Source organism: Pseudorasbora parva, chromosome 12 (assembly GCF_024679245.1).
Source record: "Pseudorasbora parva isolate DD20220531a chromosome 12, ASM2467924v1, whole genome shotgun sequence".
Taxonomy (NCBI): Eukaryota; Metazoa; Chordata; class Actinopteri; order Cypriniformes; family Gobionidae; genus Pseudorasbora; species Pseudorasbora parva.
The window spans coordinates 4,808,764-4,820,033 of NC_090183.1; the positions used below are offsets into that span (position 1 = coordinate 4,808,764).

General features: G+C 38.5%; 1 protein-coding gene across 1 annotated transcript in view; it reads right to left on the minus strand.

The window, feature by feature from the left end:
• plxna1b (plexin A1b) overlaps window positions 1-7,330 on the minus strand; it is a 150,535-nt gene extending 143,205 nt beyond the window's left edge. Inside the window, exon 1 of the mRNA XM_067458837.1 lies at window positions 7,196-7,330. The gene's annotated coding sequence lies outside the window, so the exon portion shown is untranslated. The remainder of the gene's footprint in view (window positions 1-7,195) is intronic.
• Between the last annotated feature and the right edge of the window lie 3,940 nt (window positions 7,331-11,270).

The window sequence follows — 11,270 nt, forward strand, 5'->3', positions numbered from 1 at the left end:
CGCTTGAACGCTACGTGGACCAGGACTATATGTTTTGTTTTTGTTTTTTGGTCCGGACCAAACGAACCAAACTAACCGAACTACAAGTGTGAACGCACCCTAAGAATTATTCACCTGAATTAAATTGTTTTTATTTCTATAAAAAGCAAAACTGAGTGGAGCTGTAATATAAACTTCACCCTCACACTTCATGACCAAGTCATGCGAATATGACAAGACAGCTTTTCACCTCGACAAGAAGTCTTGTCACAGTTTAGTCTCGCGAGATCTCGTCACACCCCTAGTGATGGGCAACATCACGAGACGAGAAAAACCTTTTAAGGTCACATCTTGTGAAATCATGTCCTACTTTTGGTTTGTCCACATGTCTTTGGTCCGCGTTGCATTCATATTTCATTCAAAGCGCACCAGGAGTTTCTTTGGAAGCAGCCTGATGACATTCCTAACAGAGTTCTCTGTCCGCTTATTTGGTTCAGATGGCAGCGTTCACACTAATTCATGAACCGCACTAACAGAGCAATTGCACCAGAGCTCGTTTTAATCCAACCGAACATGCCAAGTGTGAACACAACACACCCTTAAAAGGGTTAGTTCACCCAAAAAGGAAAATGATTTCATTAATTACTCACCCTCATGTCGTTGGACTCCTGTAACACCTTCATTCATCTTCAGAACACAAATGAAGATATTTTTGTTGAAAGCTGATGGCTGAGAAAGGCTTCAGAAAGGCCTCCATTGGCATTCAGTACATTCCCACTGACCCACTCACAAGACCCATAAAGGCACTGAAGACTTCGTTACAAAGTCCATCTCACTACAGTGGCTGTACAATAATTCTACGAAGCGACGAGAATAGTTTTTGTGGGCAAAAAAAATCTAAATAATTACTTTATCCGGCAAGTTACTGTCTTCCGTGTAGGTCTTGGACGTGAACTCACGCGATAGCGGCGCTCCTCCTCTTCTGGGTCATGTATCTGAACGGCGGAGCTGCGTCATATTCTCGCGCATGAGTCGAGTTCACGTCAAGAAGTTGGTGGATAAAGTTTTTGTTTTTATTTTTGTGCGCACAATAACTAATTTCCGTTGCAATGTAAAATGATTGTACAGCCACTGTAGTGAGATGGACTTTGTATCGGTGTTTAGTGCCTTTATGGGTCTTGTGAGTGAGAATGTACTGAAATACTGAATGTAATGGAGGCCTATTTGAATGCTTTCAACAAAAATATCTTCATTTGCGTGAGGTCTAACGGGTGTCCAACGACATGAGGGTGAGTAATTAATTAAATAATTTTCATTTTGGGGTAAACTAACCCTTTAAAGTAAACCATTTGATTTGATTTCCCTGAAAAAGTGTAAACAATGTTCTGAATGTTTGAGCCACCCATCCAGCCTGACACTACAACACTGACTCAAGCAATGGCATGAGTATCTGTTTGAAAAAATCCTTATATGTAATTCCGTTTAATGGTGAAAAAGTCAAACACTTCACAAGTTTGCAACTAATCTAAACCCAAATAGCAGTCAGAGATCACAGATGCTACAAAACAAATCTCTCAGATGTGCACACTATCAACAACAAGAAAGAAATCAGCAATGAGCAACTGCCAATGGGACTGAGAGAAAGGGTGTGAGGAGGGTGGGTGAAGCTGGAGCCAGAATATAAACAAACAAATCAACAAGCCAAAGTGGCAGTGAGCTGCTTCCCACGTCTTTTCAACCACTGGCTCATCTGTAATTTTGTTAGCTCTTTTTCCATTCTGTGCAAAACTGACTGCATGTCGTCCTTCCTCTAAGCTGTTTGTTGACATGCAGTTATGAATCAACTCTTCAGTAGAGTAAGATTATGCAAGATAGGAATTACAGTCGGAGAGGAGGATAATCTCATCATGAACGCACCTACCCTACGATTAGCGGTGTCAACTTGTGAACCGAGTCGACAACATTGCAAAATGTGGGCAAAAAGCTTCTGTCTGAAGAGAAGAGATGGCCATGTTCACATTTATATATGCATTCAAGTATAATCACAAAAGCGGTTTCCTTGAAGGGTGTAACTGCAGCAATTGTCGGCCGTTCCCGAAAAACAACTCATCTTAAATAACAGATGTCACGTAGGAGAAGGGGGGGAGGGGGCGGAGGGCCTTTGAAGAACAGTTGAAAATAAAACTGGTAAAAGCTGGATATTTATAATTTATAACCGTCAACTCAGTGTTCAATGCCATCCAAGGAAATGCTTCGAAATGCTCAGACTTCGAAATGATCAGACTTTTTTTTGACATTCTTTGTTCAAAGCACTTTAAAAAGACATAAATGCACTTCAAAGCAAAGGCCACATATCAAAAAAATTCAAATGGTAGGAATAATTTACAAAAACTGAATGCTAGACTGCAAAAGGTCACAATGAATGTTTGTTGTGACTACCGTGAGCCTTGACTGAAGTTTGTGTCAACTGATACAGGATGATAACTAGAGAATGAGGCAGCCAATGTCAACAATTAAGATGTAAACATCCATGCAGAAATGCACTAATAACACTTGAACACAGAATTTGGCCAATATCCATCAACAAGTCTAGTGGGTAAAGTTTTCAGCCAATGTCGATGATCTCAAAATAGGCAAATATCATCCAATTTATCAGTCTATCACTAGTATGGACACAAGTGAACATGTCATTTAGCAGTGGCCTGTTGCACAAAGCTGGATTCAGTTGTTACCCAGGTAAGTTCGAGATTAGTTTGAGCAAACTCTGGTTTTTCTGGCTCAAAAAGGCGGATTGGTTTTAATCAGTGTTCTTCACCATAGTAACTACACTGTAAAAAATTATTTAGAAAAAAAGTTAACTGGTTGCCTTAAAATTTTGAGTTCACTGAAATTAAATTTGAGTTAATACAATGAACATTTTTTGAGATTCGACAACCTTTATTCAAATATTATTAAAAGATTTTGTAAGCATATTGGGTAATTGTGTGTGTTTTATTTCTGATGACGCAGTGAAACATGCCAAATAGTGCTATTTTCATAATTGATCAAATTTTTTATGTGGTTCAGATACAATAATATTTTGAGTTTCTATTTATTAAACAAATGTCTTTCATTGTATCAACTCAAATTTTTAATTTCAATAAACTCAAAATTTTAAGGCAACCAGGTTACTTACTTTTTTAAGTTAAACCAACAAAAACCAACAATAATTTTTTTACAGTGTGACACTACAGGGCCACTACAGTCTCTGGAGCCGGTTTTATTCTGGGTTTGAGATCGCAAATCCGAACTTGGAAAATGTCTCGTTCCAAATTAAAGAAGTTTATAATGAAAACTTTTGAAATAAAATTGTTCATCTTTTGGTGCTAATTATTTATTATATTTATTATATGAATTATAATCACTTTAAATTCATATAAATAAGTAGCATATTTCTTTTATTCACATCATGCATTGATATAGTCAGATATTCTTTCAGCTGCTTTCTCAAACTCTCGCCGCAGCAGCAGTGTTTATTACTGCCTTGTAAACACATGTAATTTCATAGTAATTTGCTAAACAATCTCTCAATCTTGAGAAGAGAAGTGAATCAAACGGACGCTGTGATTGGCTGTTTGCCGCACGTGTCACACTTGATCGCGTTGATCGCTAACTCTGGATTAAACCTGAGTTGACAGAGAAAGTTTACACAGAGTTTTGAGAAACGGTTGAACTTGATCTAAACCAGGTTGTTTTAATATGGATTTGTCAACTCTAAACCTACTCTGAAACTCAGCTAGCTTCACGCAACGGGCCTCTGGAGGTCAAACTGTGCGATGACTGTCTGAAGGTTGGACAGAGTTAGCAGTCTGTGTGTGAAGAAGACCTCTCACTGTTTCCTCTTTAACAGCCAGACCTCTTAAATGCTTTTTAATATCACCACTGGCCTTAGGACAATGAGAGGGGGGGAGAGAGGGAGAAAGGGAGAGAGAGAGAGCCCTGCTATGCATGTGCATATACATCTCATAAGCTTAACACCTAAAGTTTACTTTGATTTGCTTGAGAGCCTTGTCTCTAATGTCACATTCTCTGATCATAGATAATATTTTTACACCACACAAACACAACAAATAACTTTTTTATTATAGAGCATAAGAGACCAATTGATCATAAGGAGACGTAGGCCACTTTACACTTCATGTTTCAAGTGACCCAATTCCAAATTTTTCCTCCCATGCGGCGGCACAGATCGGAAATGACCCACGAACGTGTAAGCAGGAAAAAAGCACACAGATCAGGTTCAGGCCTCATTTATACGTGGAAATAAATCTGATATGAATCGGATATGTGCGTATTTGCGTCTACCAAGTGGACAGATCGGATATTCCTGTCAATGCGAGTCGTACGTCGCTGAAAAAGTGACGGCGGTCAATTACATCAACTCAGGTGGACACCAACAACCATCACATGACTCGCGCTGCAACAAGGGCTCTTTTTTTCTGCACCTTAAGAGACCAATGTTTTGCTGACCTTTAAAAGGTGGAAAGCAAAACTTGTTTTATTTCGTCTGCGTTCATTTCAAATCCTGCCCAACCTAATATTTTCCAGTGCATAACTTGGGTTGTTTCACCAAGTGTATAACGTAAATGCAGATCAATTATGGATCACATTTAAAAGAATTTGTAAGATGGTCATCAAAAATATAGGATGTGGTCAACAAAGCAGAAATGGTCATCAAGACCTGCAGTGTAAATGGAGCCATAGAGGCTTCTTTCAGTCAGATTTTAGGCCTTGAAACCTTACAGACTGGCAAGCCAGCACACAAACGTTTACCCAGTACCATGTGAGAGACTAGCAGAGAGAGATTATAAATAGAAGTCAAACAGAGGGTGAGCTATGGGCCACAGAAAGCCACAATTATGAGCTCTCATGCTCCAGCCTGGGATGTTAACAACACAAGAGGAGCACAAAATATACAAAGGGAAGTCTCTTGTAGTTGAACACCAGCCCCTAACAAACAAATAATGCATGGTACTGCCATTGGTTTTGGGGCCATTGAGTGTATTATCCATGTTAATGCCATTTATAATGTCCAGTACCATGGTAGGCTATATAAAACCCATTACCATTTGATACCATCTCAGTAGCATGGTAGTGCAAATTGTAATATGCAATAGCAGCAATCTTGCCAAGACAATATTATCTCTCGCCCTCACACATTTAATAATCTTCCATTTCGCCAACTTTATTTCATATTTCCACTCATAATAATCTAGAACAAAAACAATAGCCTGACTCTCTCCCTTTGTGCCCAATTTACTGCAGCGCTTGTATCTTTCGCTCCATAATTATGTCCCCACTCATGCGATTTACTTCCAATCATTTTTGTCTTGCTGAGATAAATTATTTTGGTGAAGGAGCTCATCTTGGTCATTATTTTTGGCTGTGGGTCTGAGAAAAACCAGTCACGCTAGTGACTGCGCAGGCGCACATCTGCTGCTCTCCAGCAGCACGCGGGCCAGTCGCATTCCAAACTCCACACATCACAATCGCTCCCGGCGCGAATCGGTGTAACGGGTTTTTAACGGTATAAAAAAGACACGTTGCAGTATTACAGGTCTTTTCTGAGGTAAAGTTCGCTTCGGGTTCGTATTCTAGACTGTGTGTGCTTCAAGAGACCTCAAACTCTGGCTAATTTTATGGGACCCACCAGCTTACTTGATAACATTTAAAAAGTCGTTTTGAAATATTTTGACACGCGTACAACATTGAGGATTTGGGACTACAAGGCACGACGATGTGAATTGTATTCATAATACACGACCACTGTCTTTAACTCGCTGACCCACGGGGCCTGAAGTCGTTTTTTCATAGGCAAACCGTGAGATTATTCCCGTTAGGGTTGTGTTGAGAGTCGTGCCTTTTTATAAACAAACGATTCCCTCACGCCTGAGGAAACATTCCCAATTTCCATCTGAATGTCCGTCACGCTCCTAACCGTCAAGTCGTGATAACAATGGGAAAGACAGGGACCATGAATAGTCGTTTGAGATGTCGAGACCAATCGTTTTTCTAAGGTCTATTTCTTAAAACCCTGAAGACCATCAGTAATCAAAATCCCACCAGTCCATGATCATTAAAACGCCTGCGCGAGCTCAATGGTCATGTAGGGGCAGATAACGCGGTCACGTCTGTCAACATCCCAGAATGGTTTATGGTTTTCATGCTGCACTGGATCACATACGTACGTACATACATACAGACCTACTGGATAAGGACCAAGAAAACGAATAGTACCCACACCCACGGACAGGCTGAACCTTCAGATGCACCGCAGCAACAGCTTCCATAACCAGTTCTGCTGTTAACGCCCTTTTAACACAACACACCGAAACGAATCATTTATAAATCAATTAGAGCCTATCGATTTTTACCAAAAGCAACATGTGGTCCCCTGAGAGGAGGGTGCCTCTTAGAGCTGAATGGTTTAGTTTAAAAATAGCCATTTTAACAACATATGGTTCTAACTTGGAATGTTCATAAATAACCGCCGCGTTTTTCCTTACGTGCGGAATTTCTCAAAACGCCATTTGGAATGTCAGTTTTGTTTTATTGGTCTCGGTAACTTTGACCTAACCCGCACAATCCGTCACCATGCCGCTCGCTGTTGTTCTTTTCTGGGATCTAAATGCTTTGACTCAAAGCAGTTAACCACGACCTGAGTTGGTTTAACTCTACAACGTGTTTGGAAAGTATACAAACCAGATCTGGTAAACAAAACCGATACATGATTTGATACTTTAACACTTCCATTCAGCCGAGCGTTCGAGGAAATGTAAGCGGTAATAAATTCCCACCCTTGCATTCCAGGATACATACGCGCTTTTAACATACAATTGTGTGAATATATACACACTTCAAACAGCCAGCAAACCAGAAATCTAAATGTTTTGGGGCTGGGGGGGAAAGTCTCCAAATGTGATCAATACTCAAACTCGAGTCTTTGGGAACAAGCCGAACGCAGGAAGTTTTGTACGTAGTCTTTGGATAGAGTTAAAGCCAAATGTTGGTTTCCACACTTGAACGTCACCACAGCGATGCTTAAATTACACACTACACGAGCCTAGTCTCAACGCAGCAAGAGCCTGCTTTCCAAAACTACTGCCGCGAAGACATCCACTCACATTTCTGAACATTTTAATGTAGACAGTTTAGATCATTCCTTTATGGTACTTACACGTTCGAGTGATCCTTGGATGGCATGTCCTAGTCATAGTTAAATTCCCAAACTCGCTGAAATATCCCGTTCCGTGGCGCGACAGGAATGCGGCTCAGCGTTCAGAACGCGAGCAACCTCGATCTGAGCAGCGCGAGGACGGACTGCACTGAAAACGATCAATCACGCGCGGAGAGCGCGCCCGGGCGTTACTCTAGCGCGCCACCGCGCGGCGTGTGAAGGCACGACGCTCTATAAACTTTAGTGTTTATTAAGTTTAGTGGTCAAATCAGTTTACCACAATGTAAATGTAGTGCAATATACACTAATGCACTATACACAATATTTTATAAACAATACACATCATATAAACAATTAAAAATGACTGAAAAAGTCCTAACCTCAGCTGTTTTAGTTAAAGGAATTTCTGCAGGATAGCAATCATATTGACCCTTCTGTGTATTATCAGTGCCATCAAACCATAGGAAACTCGCTTATGCTGAAATCATTAGCATAAAACATATATTACATTAATGTAATGGAGTTAAGTGCAGTATGGTGTGTTTGTGTGTGAGTATATGATTACTTGGATAGAGAACAAAAGCTCTCTCAGGCCACAGAGTCGATTGATCCACTGGTGGTGACATCTCTTCACTCCACAGACTCACGAACGCTTTGTGAATGCAAGCGAGCGTTTGTCAATATAAATAGTTCATACAAAACAAATACCACATCATACAAATGCTACAAAAGGCTGGAGCTGCAACAAAGCCAGATCTTGATCCCTATCACCTTTCATATGATTAATGTCTTCCTGGCTGTCTTTATTCTTTCATCTTTTTTTAAACTTGCCAAACCACATCAAAGCCTCTGTATTAGTATCGTCCAGAAAAAAAGGAAATTACTTAATGGCACGTCTTAGGATGTCATATCTGGCCAGCATCTGGTTGCTCATACTTACTTAATAAAACAACGTTAATATACAGCATGAGTTTATTTAATTAGCTCCCTTGATAAATGACAGGATGCCAACAGGTTTTTTATTTTATTTTGTAATACAATTTACCTCACCACATGCACTGACTGACTGGTCATCCCTCAGTAAAGTGTTCACTCTGTTCTTTTGAATCCTGTTAGAGCCGAAGCCACATGGCAAGGATTGGCAATCCTGCTGGGATGAGATTAGACAAGCTATTAAAACACACACACACACACACACCAGACCATGTTAGTACAACCATCTACCACATTCCACTACTTAAAGACTGCAGCCATAAGAAGATTAACAACTCTGTTTTCTGCACAGGTGTCATATGGACATCCACACACCACCAGAGGCACATTTATTTGCCATGGCTGATCTTGTCCCCACCTCAGGGCAGGCATGAATCTAATACAGAAGAAGATCTTCATTTCTTCCGGTGCGTTACAGTGAGTGGTCATCCATCACCGGAGTTAGTTTTAATGTTTAGCTGAGTGGTCATTGCAGACAAGTAAGTTAGATCTGGAGCGACTTTACCAGCTCACAATATACGTGGAAGCAGAAAATATAAAAAGTACCAAAGGCGAATCCAGCAACACTTGTTGTAAGTGGAACGTGGCTTCTTTAAAGCCTTCTTTAGGGTATACAGACACTAAACACTGTGTGACGTCTGGAGACTGTCAGCTGTTGTTCATTTTCATGTTGTTTCAGTAATTCAGTATGGAGATGTTTTCTTAAAATGTTTATGTAATCGTATCTGTTGTCTAACCTGAATAAGTAATTTCTAGAATTTATCAACGTTAGTACAAGTTCTGCTGGATTCCTTTGGTTGTTGTAGACAGCAATAGCAGCATGTTTCTCACACACCGTTCAGACTCATGCTACAAGGTCTGTAAGACTTTATATAAATATATATATCAATATAAACTCATCAAGCCTGCATTTATTTGATCAAAAATACAGATTTTTTTTTTAATATTGTGATATATTATTACAATTTAAAATATTTGGTTTTCAATTTATTATACTTTAAATTATCATTTATTTCTGTAATGCAAAACTGAACTTTCCGGATCGTTCCTCCAGTCTTCAGTGATCCTGATCCTTCAGAAATCATTCTCATATGAGGATTCATTATGAGTGTTGGAAACAGTTCTGCTGCCTAATATATTAGATGAATAAAAGGTTCAAAATAACTGAATTTATTCAATATATATATATATATATATATATATATATATATATATATATATATATATATATAAATCTGCTTTACTATCAATTTTATCAATTTAACACATCCTTGCTGAATACAATTATTGATTTATTTATTTAAAAAAAGAAAGGAAAAAAAGACTGACCCCAATTACTGACCAGTAGTGTATACTGTTGTTACAAAATATTTCTATTTTTAAAACATTTGCTTCTTTTTTTCTTTTCTTTTTTTTTTACTTTTTATTCATCAAAGTATTATAAAAAAGTATCACAGGTTATGAAAAAATATTAAGCAGCAGAACTGTTTCTAAATTTGATAACGAATCCTCATATGAGAATGATTTCTGAAGGATCATGATCACTGAAGACTGGAGAAATTATCCTGAAAATTCAGCTTTGCATCACAGAAATAAATGATAATTTAAAGTATAATACATTTAAAACCAATAATTTTAAATTGTAATAATATATCACAATATTACTTTTTTTTCTGTATTTTTGATAAAATAAATGCAGGCTTGATGAGCAGAAAACATTCTTTCAAAAACATTACAAATAGTAATGTGTCCAAACTTTTGGCCTGTACTATACTGTATATACACACACGCACACACACACACACACACACACACACACACACACACACACACACACACACACACACACACACACACACACACACACACACACACACACACACACACACACACACACACACACACACACACATGTCTGGTTCTGAATGAGAGCACCTGGAGATGCTGCACATAGTGTGACCTGTTAAATATAAGTATATAAAAAAATAATAATAGTATTAATGCTCTTTAATTATTTAGTATTTTTAATAATGTTGTACGTCTTTCTGGAGTTTTATTTTAGGTTTTGAGGTTCTTAAGAATATATTTTTGCGGTATAAGTACCAAAAACCATCTCAATATATTTTTACAGCTCCTTTCTCAGGAGCTTTGCTAAGAACAGGTTGATTTCTGCATGTCTAATTATTATTCATGAGCCTCTCTTCTGATTGGCCTGTCGTTTTCTGAGTGACGCGCAGTCAGGCCAACCACAGGAAACTAGGGTAATGTATGCTGTAGCCTGCTGTGGCTTGATGATACTCACAAGTAAATAGACACTGGATAATTATTTTATTATTATTTTAATTTTTCTGGCGGGTTGCCAGGAAGTAAGTACATGCATTGAAGAGTGAAGCGCGTCATTGAATGTCACAGCTTTGCGTTTTGCTCTGAAACAGGCAGATTGATCATGCATTCAGTTCAAATGGAAATCTTATACAGTTTTACAGTTAGTTGATCTCAAAAGGTGATTATGCATTAACAGCTGTCAACCGTGTTGGCAAGTGCAATTTTTTATTTTGGTCGCACATGCACACCTGCGCACCACTTATGGGCACCCATAATATATTATATATATATTTATATATCTGTTCTGTGTGTTCACAAAACAAAATGCAAATTCCAGTTATATACATTCACTGACATAGTGCTTCAATTGTGGTTTATTAAAATTACTAGGCTGGACAGCAACCAGAAACCACTCGTATTCAAAACAACGAAAACATTCCCACTCGACCAACCAGTCATACTGGACCTTTAACTGCTGATACGTGTATTTATGATCTACAAAATCCATGGGACAGAAAATGGCAGACGTTCAAAAGTTTACTACTTGACAAGAATGTTTGTTTCCAAAAAAATAGCTTTGAGAATTTGAATGTAAAAATGGTTTAATGTATATTTCTAAGCCAATTCTTATTTTTTATGTTTCAGCTTTTGTCATTTAAAAAAAAATCAAAACAGTAGCCCCGCCCACAACATTTGAGGTCGGGAACTTCGGTCTGGACTTGATCCATTGTGGAGCAGTCACCAGAAACAGAACTGT